Source organism: Poecilia reticulata, chromosome 6 (genome assembly GCF_904066995.2).
Source record: "Poecilia reticulata chromosome 6, P_reticulata-male-v2, whole genome shotgun sequence".
In the NCBI taxonomy this organism is placed as follows: Eukaryota; Metazoa; Chordata; class Actinopteri; order Cyprinodontiformes; family Poeciliidae; genus Poecilia; species Poecilia reticulata.
Window position 1 is genome coordinate 32041271 of NC_088835.1, and position 13952 is coordinate 32055222.

The 13952-nt window shown below is 48.8% G+C and overlaps 1 protein-coding gene across 1 annotated transcript in view; it reads right to left on the reverse strand.

Moving 5' to 3' along the window:
• Nucleotides 1–13952, reverse strand: part of cdh13 (cadherin 13, H-cadherin (heart)) — a 279377-nt gene that overhangs the window by 174744 nt on the left and 90681 nt on the right. The window lies entirely within an intron of this gene.

The following is a 13952-nucleotide window of genomic DNA, read 5'->3' on the forward strand; positions in this document are numbered from 1 at the left end:
AGCGTCACGTACCGGATCGGACGGAGCGTCACGTACCGGATCGGACGGAGCGTCACGTACCGGATCGGACGGAGCGTCACGTACCGGATCGGACGGAGCGTCACGTACCGGATCGGACGGAGCGTCACGTACCCGATCGGACGGAGCGTCACGTACCGGATCAGACGGAGCGTCACGTACCGGATCAGACGGAGCGTCACGTACCGGATCAGACAGAGCGTTAGGTACCGGATCAGACGGAACGTCACGCAGCGTCACGCAGGATCAGACAGAGCGTTAGGTACCGGATCAGACTGGGCATTTTGTTCTCCATTCATGCTGGTCAGATATAATCGGATGTAAAGAAGCTCATCGCTGCTCAGAGCTGAAAGAGCTTTTGACGAAGTTGTGCCATTTAAAGTGCTGCTGGAGTCATCAGTACTTTAGGATGATCTCTGCGGGACATTCAGGAAGACTTGGCTTCATACCAGCAAACAGCTGTTGGAAATATTAGCTTAATTATGCTGGTTTTTAATGATGTTTGGCTTCGATATGAAATAATTGAACTAAAACAGTTTAGATGGCTGATCCTGTCCACACAGCTCTCCGTGTTGTGTTCTGTGTTTTCTGTGTTTTGTCCTGTCCTGTCCCTGTCCTGTCTTGTCCTGTCCCGTCCCTGTCCTTGTCCCTGTCCTGTCCCTGTCCTTGTCCCTGTCCCGTCCCTGTCCTGTCCTGTCTTGTCCTGTCCTTGTCCTGTCCCCGTCCTGTCTTGTCCCTGTCCTGTCCCGTCCCTGTCTTGTCCCTGTCCCTGTCCTGTCTTGTCCTGTCCTGTCCCTGTCCCGTCCCTGTCCTTGTCCCTGTCCTGTCCCTGTCCTGTCTTGTCCGTCCTTGTCCCTGTCCTGTCCCGTCCCTGTCTTGTCCTGTCCTTGTCCCTGTCCTGTCCCTGTCCTGTCTTGTCCTTGTCCCTGTCCTGTCTTGTCCTGTCCTTGTCCTGTCCCTGTCCTGTCTTGTCCCTGTCCTGTCCTTGTCCCTGTCCTGTCCTGTCCTGTCCCTGTCCTTGTCCCTGTCCCATCCCTGCCCTGTCCTTGTCCCTGTCCTGTCCCTGTCCCGTCCCTGTCTTGTCCTGTCCCTGTCCTCGTGTCTCGTTCCCTGATTTCCCTCCCTGTGTATTTAAGTCCACCTGTTGTCTTTGTCTCTTGTCGGATCCTCGTCCAGTGTTCGTCTCCCTAGTGTCTCCTGTCTGTTTCCCCTGAGCTGCTTGCATATGGGCTGTTCCAACAATAAACCTTCATCTTCGTCTTCTTCAACCTGGGTCTCTGTTCTTTCTCACCCCAATCAACCACAAATCATGACAGTCTGGAGACGCGGATATATAAATAATAAATGTTCTGTTGTGGTTTTTGTATCAGACGGTCATGTTGAGCTGTTGGTGTGATTTTATGCATTTGATTGAATAAATTCTGGCTGATTGTGGCCGTCGTCTTTGTGGTTTCACTTTTACTCCTGACATTAACGGCCCTGGAGAGGCGAGACGACGACCAGCAGCAGGTCGGAAACCGTCGCGTGACGTCAGAACGTCTGCAGATTGTGAGCAGGTCAAAGTTCACTGCCAGTCCTTCGGTTGGACAAAAACGGTCAGTAATCATGAAGATGAAATCTGGTCAAAGCAACACGGTTTAGAAACAATTCATTCTGATTTCTGTTTTATCAAATGGCTCATTTGAAATTTGTTAAACGGACGGCAGAGACGTCACCAAAGTATGTTTTTATCTTTTTTTCAAAATCTTTCTCTTTCTTACCGTTTATTCAATGCGACATGCTGTTTTTACTTTTTCTTTAATTATGTAAAGCACCTTGAAACGCCTTGCTGCTGAAATGTGCTACACAAATAAAGTTTGATTGATTAATTTGAATACAGTGGTTTAACAATGTTTAATAAGTTACAATATCCAGCCTCCAGGAAATAAACGCTTTAATTAATGCAACATTTCTGGTCGGATTAATATTATATTTCTAACGTTTTCATGCTGACAGGAGCTTTGACATTATTGAGATGTTTTCTGTTTCTGTGAGAGCAGAAAGTGTTTCTCTGCCGCCGAACCGGAGAACCAGCTGAGCCCAAAGCTCTGGTTGGTTTCTGCTGGTTCCGGTCTGGCGGATCAGCAGGCAGGAACAGACCAGAGAGTCGGAGACGAAGCTGGAGCTCCAGGCCGGCCTTCCCCTCCGCTGAGGAACACAAACTGTTCACAGGATAACGAGCTGCAGAAACCAGAACAAACTGCAGAAACATCCGCTCTACGCTGAGACTCCCCTGCATGTTTAAATCACTCATATAGTCTTAATTACCTGCAGAGAAAAGGAGCATAAACACCTTTATGTCCTCTAATAAAACCAGGCCGTTACAGCGTTTGTATTTCTGGAGGGATTGTGTTGATGCGCGGAGCGACGCAGCAGGGACGCCGTTTAACAGCGGCAGCCATCTATTAATGTAATTAACACTTTTCTGTCTGCTGCTTTAACCGTCCATCCTCCAGCAGCGAGTAGCAGAGCCAGGCCTGGTCGGCCTCCCCGACTCTGACCAATAGGCTGCGGTTTATCAGGACGCTCATTTGATACACTTCACCTTTGTATCCGTTCAGTCTGGCTGCTACCGCCTCTCTGCAGATAAATCTTTATTTACCATCGAGAGGAGCAGAGGATCAGACAGAACATGAGAAAGTAAAACGAATCCAAAAAATGGCAGAATTAATACGAGTCCAACAGGCAGCGAGGGAGGAAGTCAGCGCAGCGTCTCCCTGCAGAAGCTGCTATCGCACAAACTCAACGCTCTCTAAGCCGAAGCATGAAAGATGTGTTCATTTCCATCCCCATTACAAGCCCCAGATTTATTTCAATAACATGCCTGACTCTTTAGAGGCTGCAAATTGCAGCACCAAACAGTGTCAGTGGCATTTCAAAGGCAGCCGAGTGTTTGATGGTATTCTAATGCTGTCAGGTTTGGGGGATTTCTCTGAAGAAACTGTGAATTGGCAGCTTTGAAGTCAGACAACAATGACAGATGTAAGTTACCCGACTGCAGTGCTGCTGCACAGGCACCACTGCTGCAGAACCAGCAGAACACGGATCAGAGGCGCCGACATCTCCACAGCATTACTACAGACAGGAAGCACAGCTAATGCTTAGCTTAACGTTTTATATTTATATAAGCTAAAACTTACGAGATCGACCATCAGGCTGTGAGAGAGCAGCCAAGGCTACACAGCTCCGCAGCTAAACTTATCAGGCCTGGGCTGCTACACCATGGTTAGGGTGGTTTAGCAGGCTAACCATGCTAAACTGTCGCTGGATATCAGGCCAAACCTGGTTAGCAGTTAGCAGGCTAATCGTGCTAAACTGTCGCTGGATATCAGGCCTAACCTGGTTAGCAGTTAGCAGGCTAATCGTGCTAAACTGTCGCTGGATATCAGGCCTAACCTGGTTAGCAGTTAGCAGGCTAACCATGCTAAACTGTCGCTGGATATCAGGTCTAGCCTGGTTAGCAGTTAGCAGGCTAACCATGCTAAACTGTCGCTGGATATCAGGCCTAACCTGGTTAGCAGTTAGCAGGCTAACCGTGCTAAACTATCGCTGGATATCAGGCCCAGCCTGGTTAGCAGTTAGCATGCTAATCGTGCTAAACTGTTGCTCGATATCAGGCCTAGCCTCTTTAGCAGTTAGCATGCTAATCGTGCTAAACTGTCGCTGGATATCAGGCCCAGTCTGGTTAGCAGTTAGCATGCTAATCGTGCTAAACTTGCTGGATATCAGGCCCAGCCTGGTTAGCAGTTAGCATGCTAATCGTGCTAAACTTGCTGGATATCAGGCCCAGCCTGGTTAGCAGTTAGCATGCTAATCGTGCTAAACTTGCTGGATATCAGGCCCAGCCTGGTTAGCAGTTAGCAGCTGGTGATCTTTGTCTTAGCTGAGAGGTTTTCCAGCGTTGGCTAGTCCAGTATATCCAACTTCCTGTGATACGCTCAGCTAGCTTCTATCTGCTCTCTAGCGCCACACTGTGGCAGCCTGCAGGAACAGCTCATGTAACTCTGGAGACAATAATTTGCTTTTTAGACGTTACGCTTCTGTAACGTTTGTTTTAAAGCACCATTAATTTTCCTTGGTGCTGATTGGCTGAAGCTCTAAGAGCAGAAATAGGGCAGATTGTAGATTTTAGCTTCTATGGTAGCAAAGTTTCCACTGCCTGTATTAATGCTTGTTAAAGTATATTTAGTGTCTGAACTGTTGAAATAGTTATAATTGTTTTTATTGATTTACAGTGATTTCAGATTCAGTTGTTCATGGGGAAACAAACAAACGCTCTTTAAATTTAAAACAAAGTTATTTAAGTTAGAGGGCAAAGAACAGACTCACTTTATGTTCATTTATACATTTACAGTTTGACCACATAGTTTAAAAAGTTAATAAATCTTCAGTTTATTTTTATTACACTACACAGCAAAAAGTCCAGTGTTAATTTAACTCTGAAGAGTGTGGACTATGTAAACACTGAAAAAGTGTTAATATCAACTCTGTGGGAGTCAACAACATAATTCCCAGTGTTGATTTAACTCCCACAGAGTTGATATTAACACTATTTCAGTGTTTATATAGTCCACACTCTTCAGAGTTAAATTAACACTGGGCTTTTTGCTGTGTAGTTTATCTTTCATAACTAAATCCCTGAAAACACAATCAAAAAACATTTGAATACATATTTTTTCAACGGAGAGGCATAAACTCCTGCTTGATGCTGAACTGTACGATTATTAAGCTGCTTCCAGCTTTTGTCCGTCACATAAATGAAATGTCTTTTCCTTCCTGTCTTTCCTTTGAGGTGTTTTGAAGACTATTTTCTGTCTTGTACCAAAATGTCAAGCCTCCATGATGGCAGAGATGTGAATCAGAGTAATCTGAAAGGTGGCAGCGCGGCTGAGAGCTGCCGAGTGAAACCGCGTCGCAGCGGCTTCTCGGTAATCACCTGGAGCTGCTGCTGAGACGGATTCACACCCGACTGCATGTCGCCTCAGAGCGGCCAGACTGGGAGACTCTCCGGGATCTACCTTCCTCATCCAGGTTGTTTCAGATCTGATCAACTACGGGAGCCCAAGAAGAACAATCCTTCATCTCCACTGCAGCAGATTGATAAATCCTCCAGCATCACATCGTGTGAGAACCAGTTATTATTATTCATCACATCCAGCAGTAAAATCTGATTCAGTCTCTTCTGATCTCTCATTTGGGTTTTAAATGATAACAGTGAATGTTAAATATTCTTTACCAAATCAACATAACCTATTTTCTGCATTATAAGGCACCTAAAACCTTAAATTTCCTCAAAAGCCGACAGTGCTCCTTCTATATGGACCAACATGGAGCCACAACAGGTCCAGCAGCTACGGTAAGCAGCCGCCGACTTCATTTTCCCCGTAGAAGCAGCGCGCAGTGCATGCTGGGATAGTTGTCAGAACGCTGGTTTGTTAATACAGTTTGACTGACCCATCTACCTACCGACCTGATGATCAGGTCGTCTGCAGGTCATTCAGCACCAGGTTCTCCACCAACATGCTGAACGGTGACCATCGTCCGGCCCAGAAGCCTCTCCTCTCCTCGCCGACCCGAGTCGGACTGTTTTGTTGACATTCCCTTTAGTGCAGCTCCATCTAGTGGATGCATAACGTAACTCCAGCCTCTCCTGCAGCGTCTGTTCTATGCGCCTTATAGTGCAGAAAATACGGTACATAATTCAGCTCTGTAGTTTGTTAGACGGCTGCCTTTTGCTCAGCTTATGACACATGAAGACAAACTCATTTTTTCACTCGTTTTTAGATCAACGTTTCTAATCCTTTCAGTTCTTACTGTAAAAAATGCCGAGTTAAAAGTGCAGCGCTCTCCTTTCACAGTGTTTTGTGTCCATGTGGAAATTATTTGTGGAAAACTGATGGAATATTTTGCTATTTCATGTTTTTGTAGCCTAAATACTCAGAAAGCGTCTTGGAAGCTCAGATAACATGAAATGCTGGTTGACAAACTTTTACATTATTTTCTGCCGTTTTCTCAGTATGTTCTCTGGTCAGCGTTCTGATTGGCTGCGGCTCCTTCCTGGAGGCGGGACCAATGACGACATGATGCTGCCATCACCTGCCGTTAAGCTTTTTATCTTTCCGAGACGCTCCTGGATCAGTTCTTCTGTTTGTCTCAAACCTCCAGCCGAGTTCATCAACGTCTCAGTTCAAAGCGTTTGACGCCATGAAAGCCGTAACAAACTATGAAACGAGCAACAAACATCACATCCTGTGAAAAGCCACTGATAAAAACAAGCTGCTGGAATCTGCCTGCTGCTTCAGGGTTATGATGTTATTAAAATCATCTGATCATTTGAAACATGTCGACATGCTGAACTCTGATTGGCTGCATCACACAGTATGGCAATGTGTGATGCAGCCAATCAGAGTGAATGAGTGAGGTATCAATGAATGAGTGAGGTATCAATGAATGAGTGAGGTATCAATGAATGAGTGAGGTACTAATGAATGAGTGAGGTATCAATGAATGAGTGAGGTATCAATGAATGAGTGAGGTATCAATGAATGAGTGAGGTATCAATGAATGAGTGAGGTATCAATGAATGAGTGAGGTATTAATGAATGAGTGAGGTATCAATGAATGAGTGAGGTATTAATGAATGAGTGAGGTATCAATGAATGAGTGAGGTATCAATGAATGAGTGAGGTATCAATGAATGAGTGAGGTATTAATGATGATTGTCTGATGAGGGGGCGTGGCTAAGCAGGAACATGTCTGATGAGGGGGCGTGGCCTAAGCAGGAACATGTCTGATGAGGGGGCGTGGCCTACGCAGGAACATGTCTGATGAGGGGGCGTGGCCTAAGCAGGAACATGTCTGATGAGGGGGCGTGGCCTACGCAGGAACATGTCTCATGAGGGGGCGTGGCCTAAGCAGGTGAACACCTCAAATCAAGGTGTGTACATTTTTAAGCTTCTTTTTAGGCAATATGGGATTTAACTGACGCTGAAAAGGATGGCCTAGTCAAAGTCCAGACCTTACTGAAAATCTGTGATGTTGTCCGGCGTTCTCCTTCCAGCCTGACATTTTCATGAATCATAAACATAAATATTCACCTGAGATTATTTATTCTCAGGAAGAAGCTGCTTTAATGCTGAAGTTTATTTTATTAAATGTTTTAAACATTAAATGTTTTAATTAAACATTTAATGTTTAATTAAAACATTTAATGTTTAATTAAAACATTTAATGTTTAATTTAAACATTTAATGTTTAATTAAAACATTTAATGTTTAATTTAAGCAGACGCCTCCAGATATTTTATTCTCAGAAACTTTAAACAGATTTAATTTAGGAGCATTTAGAAACACAGACATGTTTTAGTCAACATTTAAACTATATGAGACATTTTAAATAAAATATAACTGTAAAAAATGAATTTAAAGAATTTAAACGTTTAACATCAGTTAGTGAAGCTTCAGAGGTTTAATCACCTGTTAACCATCTGACGACCATTCAGAGAGAAAACCAACCCGCTGGGTCAGAGCTACCGGGTCAGAGCTACCGGGTCAGAGCTACCGGGTCAGAGCTACCGGGTCAGAGCTACCGGGTCAGAGCTACTGGGTCAGAGCTACCGGGTCAGAGCTACCGGGTCAGAGCTACTGGGTCAGAGCTACTGGGTCAGAGCTACCGGGTCAGAGCTACTGGGTCAGAGCTACCGGGTCAGAGCTACCGGGTCAGAGCTACCAGGTCCAAGCTACCAGGTCAGAGCTACCGGGTCAGAGCTACTGGATCAGAGCTACCGGGTCAGAGTTACTGGGTCAGAGCTACCAGGTCCAAGCTACCAGGTCAGAGCTACCGGGTCAGAGCTACTGGGTCAGAGCTACCGGGTCAGAGCTACCGGGTCAGAGCTACCGGGTCCAAGCTACCAGGTCAGAGCTACCGGGTCAGAGCTACTGGATCAGAGCTACCGGGTCAGAGTTACTGGGTCAGAGTTACTGGGTCAGAGCTACCGGGTCAGAGCTACCGGGTCAGAGCTACTGGGTCAGAGCTACTGGGTCAGAGTTACTGGGTCAGAGCTACCGGGTCAGAGCTACCGGGTCAGAGCTACCGGGTCAGAGCTACCGGGTCAGAGTTACTGGATCAGAGCGGTACCAGGTCAGAGCTACCGGGTCAGAGCTACTGGATCAGAGCTACTGGGTCAGAGCTACCGGGTCAGAGCTACCGGGTCAGAGCTACTGGGTCAGAGCGGTACCAGGTCAGAGCTACCGGGTCAGAGCTACCGGGTCAGAGCTACTGGGTCAGAGCTACTGGGTCAGAGCTACCGGGTCAGAGCTACCAGGTCAGAGCTACTGGGTCAGGGCGGTACCGGGTCAGGACAGCATCAGGATCCAACATGGCGGTTGAGTCACATCAGAAAATCACAAAACAAACTGCAGAGTTTTAATCTGAATGATTCCAAATATTAAAGCATAAAAGTATAAAAACTAAAATGTTTACTTGAAAAAGTTTTGTATTTTTTATGTTTCGCTCTCTAAAGTAGATTCTTCATCATGTTTACATCTTATTACAACATAAACATAAATATTTAAACTGTTATTTAGTTCTTCATTGTTCGTCGTTTTACGGCCCGATAAAAACCGTCACCTTCTAGTTTCCCTGACCAACATGTCGGCCACACGGGACAAAACCTGAGTTTTAAACAAACATGGCCGACGAGGAAGAAACAACGGCAGGAATATCCACGACGGGGCCACAATCAGAACCGACTGAACAGAGCAGAACGTCAGCGGAGCGGTTCTGATTGGCTGCCAGGACCTCAGCGGTTCTGATTGGCTGCCAGGACCTCAGCGGTTCTGATTGGCTGCCAGGACCTCAGCGGTTCTGATTGGCTGCCAGGACCTCAGCTGAGCGGTTCTGATTGGCTGCCAGGACCTCAGCGGTTCTGATTGGCTGCCAGGACCTCAGCGGTTCTGATTGGCTGCCAGGACCTCAGCGGAGTGGTTCTGATTGGCTGCCAGGAACCAGCGGTTCTGATTGGCTGCCAGGACCTCAGCTGAGCGGTTCTGATTGGCTTCCAGGACCTCAGCGGTTCTGATTGGCTGCCAGGACCTCAGCGGAGTGGTTCTGATTGGCTGCCAGGAACCAGCGGTTCTGATTGGCTGCCAGGACCTCAGCTGAGCGGTTCTGATTGGCTGCCAGGACCTCAGCGGTTCTGATTGGCTGCCAGGACCTCAGCTGAGCGGTTCTGATTGGCTGCCAGGACCTCAGCGGTTCTGATTGGCTGCCAGGACCTCAGCGGTTCTGATTGGCTGCCAGGACCTCAGCTGAGCGGTTCTGATTGGCTGCCAGGACCTCAGCGGTTCTGATTGGCTGCCAGGACCTCAGCGGAGTGGTTCTGATTGGCTGCCAGGAACCAGCGGTTCTGATTGGCTGCCAGGACCTCAGCAGTTCTGATTGGCTGCCAGGACCTCAGCGGTTCTGATTGGCTGCCAGGACCTCCGCGGTTCTGATTGGCTGCCAGGACCTCAGCGGTTCTGATTGGCTGCCAGGACCTCAGCGGTTCTGATTGGCTGCCAGAACCTGAGCGGTTCTGATTGGCTGCCAGGACCTCAGCGGTTCTGATTGGCTGCCAGGACCTCAGCGGTTCTGATTGGCTGCCAGAACCTGAGCGGTTCTGATTGGCTGCCAGGACCTCAGCGGTTCTGATTGGCTGCCAGGACCTCAGCTGAGCGGTTCTGATTGGCTGCCAGGACCTCAGCGGTTCTGATTGGCTGTCAGGACCTCAGCGGTTCTGATTGGCTGCCAGGACCTCAGCGGTTCTGATTGGCTGCCAGGACCTCAGCGGTTCTGATAAAGGGAGAACATTCACATGCAGCAGATGATGTTCAGCTGTCCACATGAACTCCATATTCCAGCCACGTGTTGCAGGAACATATTCATCCTTAACAAAAGGAACCATAAGCTTATTAAATCTGATTCTCTGAATCTTTTCTTTGACATAATTGCAGCGCGTTGCTCTGCCGGCGGTTCTGTTAATAATCAGCGGCGTTCATCAGGATGCAGACCCAGTCGGACGCTGCTTGCTGCGTGCTGATTGGCTGCAGTACTCTGGAGGTTTCTGACGCCTCCTGAACGTGTCGGTTTGTTCTGCTGGACGTCCCTCAGGTCCAAACCAGGCCAACCGGAGGCTGCATGTATGGAAGCTGCAGCGCATAGATCAGATGGACACGATGAACGCGCTCTTTCACTTCTTGCAGTGTCTGATGCTGACGGGACAGTAAACATCTGGTGTCTGCATGCGTGCAGCGCATGTTGAGCCCCGCAGGCCTTGAAGTTTCCTGATTTCACCTGCATATTTATGAACTCGCTTCGTTCCATGGAGGCGTTTCGGACCGCCATCTCTGAGATGTAGCTAACAATAAAACACAGTGATCTTTGGAACAGAGATAATCGACATGTTCTGGTGGTGGAAATGCAGCCAATGTGAAACACATTCTGGCCCAAATCAACACATGAAGACAAACATGGTCTGTTTGTTCACAAACTGAAACGTTCGGCTGCAGAAAACGCTTTTCTCAGTCCGAACGCCAACATTTGGTCTGACGGTCGATTTCTGAACTACTGGTTTACTCCAGCTCAGGACGCTTAGACTTCAGGGCTTTTCTGGAAAGGAGATGAAGATGGCCAGACTGAGGAAGAGGAAGAGGCCGGACCACACCGAGCTGCAGACGGTGCAGAAGAATCCAGAACAGATCAGAAGTGTCTAAATGTTTTACAGTTTTATGTAGAGCAAAGTAAAGATGCTCCAAGTTTTGGAACATTAGATGGGATTAGCTCCTGCTAACAGTGTTAGCTCCCGCTAACAGTGTTAGCTCCCGCTATCGGTCTGAGCTGCCGCTTACGGTCTGAGCTCCCGCTAACGGTGTTAGCTCCCGCTATTGGCCTGAGCTCCCGCTAACGGTGTTGGCTCCCGCTAAAGGTCTGAGCTCCCGCTAACGGTCTGAGCTCCCGCTAACGGCGTTAGCTCCCGCTATCGGCCTGAGCTCCCGCTAACGGCCTGAGCTCCCGCTATCGGTCTGAGCTCCCGCTAACGGTGTTAGCTCCCGCTAACGGTGTTAGCTCCCGCTATCGGCCTGAGCTCACCGCTATCGGTCTGAGCTCCCGCTAACGGTCTGAGCTCCCGCTAACGGTGTTAGCTCCCGCTAACGGCCTGAGCTCCCGCTATCGGTCTGAGCTCCCGCTAACGGTCTGAGCTCCCGCTAACGGTGTTAGCTCCCGCTATCGGCCTGAGCTCCCGCTAACGGCCTGAGCTCCCGCTAACGGCCTGAGCCCCCCTATCGGTCTGAGCTCCCGCTATCGGTCTGAGCTCCCGCTAACGGTCTGAGCTCCCGCTATCGGCCTGAGCTCCCGCTAATGGTGTTGGCTCCCGCTAAAGGTGTTAGCTCCCGCTAACAGCGTTAGCTCCCGCTATTGGTCTGAGCTCCCGCTAACGGCCTGAGCTGCCGCTATCGGTCTGAGCTCCCGCTAACGGTGTTAGCTCCCGCTATCGGCCTGAGCTCCCGCTATCGGTCTGAGCTCCCGCTAACGGTCTGAGCTCCCGCTAACGGTATTAGCCCTCGCTAACGGTCTGAGCTCCCGCTAACGGTGTTAGCTCCTGCTAACGGTCTGAGCTCCCGCTAACGGCGTTAGCTCCCGCTAACGGCGTTAGCTCCCGCTAACGGTCTGAGCTCCCGCTAACGGTCTGAGCTCCCGCTAACGGTGTTAGCTCCCGCTATCGGCCTGAGCTTCCGCTAACGGCCTGAGCTCCCGCTATCGGTCTGAGCTCCCGCTAACGGTCTGAGCTCCCGCTAACGGTGTTAGTTCCCGCTAACGGTCTGGGCTCCCGCTAACGGCCTGAGCTCCCGCTAACGGTCTGAGCTCCCGCTAACGGTATTAGCCCTCGCTAACGGTCTGAGCTCCCGCTAACGGTGTTAGCTCCTGCTAACGGTCTGAGCTCCCGCTAACGGTCTGAGCTCCCGCTAACGGTGTTAGTTCCCGCTAACGGTCTGGGCTCCCGCTAACGGCCTGAGCTCCCGCTAACGGTCTGAGCTCCCGCTAACGGTATTAGCCCTCGCTAACGGTCTGAGCTCCCGCTAACGGTGTTAGTTCCCGCTAACGGTCTGGGCTCCCGCTAACGGCCTGAGCTCCCGCTAACGGTCTGAGCTCCCGCTAACGGTGTTAGCTCCTGCTAACAGTGTTAGCTCCTGCTAGCTCCTGTTGCTCTGCTACTGTAATCACATAGAAAAATGATTTCCTCCAAAAACAGCAGCAGCAGAGCTGGTTTAGGTTTTTAGCATAACTGAAAATAAATAAAAAAGTGCAAATTGAATGAACAAATTTTTGTAGAAGGAGAAAATCGACTGATAAATCCAACATTTCATAATGAAGCGCTCTACCAGCTCTAATCGGAGATGCAGCACAGCGAGGTGCAGGCCAATCATCAGGAGGATTTTAGAACTTGTTGTTTTTGTAACCTGGAAATAACTGAGTGAAATTTCATCACACGGATCCCTGTCAGCAGAGCAGGTGGGAAATATAAATCGGATCAGAACCGAACCCCTCAGTGGATAATATGGAGGGAAGCTCACAGCGAACGCTGCTCCGTCCAGGATCCACTATCTGCTGCTCCTCCAGGCCTGTTTTTATCCTGATGATGCATTTCTATCAGGCTTGGCGATGAAACCGGTGGAGTGGCTGCGATCTGAACAGAACTCGACCTTCCTGATCCGTCAGCCTTTCTGCACTCACACACTTACATGAGCTGCATAAACAAACAACAATAATCAGTGTGATTGTTGAGTAATCATGTCATTGAACCATCCGGCGGTTTAGAGCCGTTTGAGACAAAGCCGACGCGTTTTCATGGCCGACGTTGAAACGATAAAAAGCTCTTCTGCGCTGTAAGGGCTGCAGATCTGAAAGCTTCTGTTAAACACTTTCTTTTCTCCTGATATGCTCTGGATTGTTGCTGCATTAGTTACAAGGTCAAAGCTGCAGAGCCTCCAACTCATCCAAGGCCCAGAAACACTTCGGCCGTGCTTCGGCTGTTTTAATGCTAATGTCCGGATTAGCCGACAGAAGGAGCACCGCTCTTCCTTTTCCAGGGTCAGAAGGTTAAAATGAAGATAGAAAAACAAAGTATGAGCTTCTATCAGTGATGGGATCAGACCAGACCGGATCTGAGTCCTGCTGAAGCGTCTGAATCTGGAAGTGAAGGCTTGCAGAGAGACTTCTGGCTCCTTTGCTTCAGGAAAACATGTTTATTTTCATCCTCATGTTGGAAAATGAGCTTTTTGTTTTCAGCAAAGGAACACATCTTTAATAATACATGAGCTGCAGCGATGCTACGCAGGAGGAGGCGGACTGAGGGGATGAACCCAGAGCTGGGAGGCGGCGCAGCAGAGCCGGCGGTCGGCTGGGCTCCATCCCTGCTGGACCACAGGATCCTGCAGTTCAACTCTGCAGACGAAGAACTTATCCACGTCTCCAGAAAGCAAAAATCTTTTTCCAAAGATTGAAAGAAAAAGATCAAACAGCTCTAAACCGATCAAACTGGGCGTCAGACAGAAAGTCACAGGCCAGCATCACTTCAAGCACATTCAGCAAAGAGCTGAAGCTGCTGGGAGACTGATGGGCTGCCAGGCAGCCGGACCGGACGGGACCGGACCGGGCCGGGCATCAGCCAATGGCAGCGCAGAACACAAAACACAGCTTCAGTTTCCAACATAGTTTACAAAGTTTTTCTTTTTGCTTCAATAAAAGCTCCAAGTATTGTTTCACCATGAGAAAAACATTAAAAGTGACGGGATAAGAGCAGCCAGAGGCAAACTGGGCTGAACTGTCCCTGTGTGTGTGTGTGTGTGTGTGTGTGT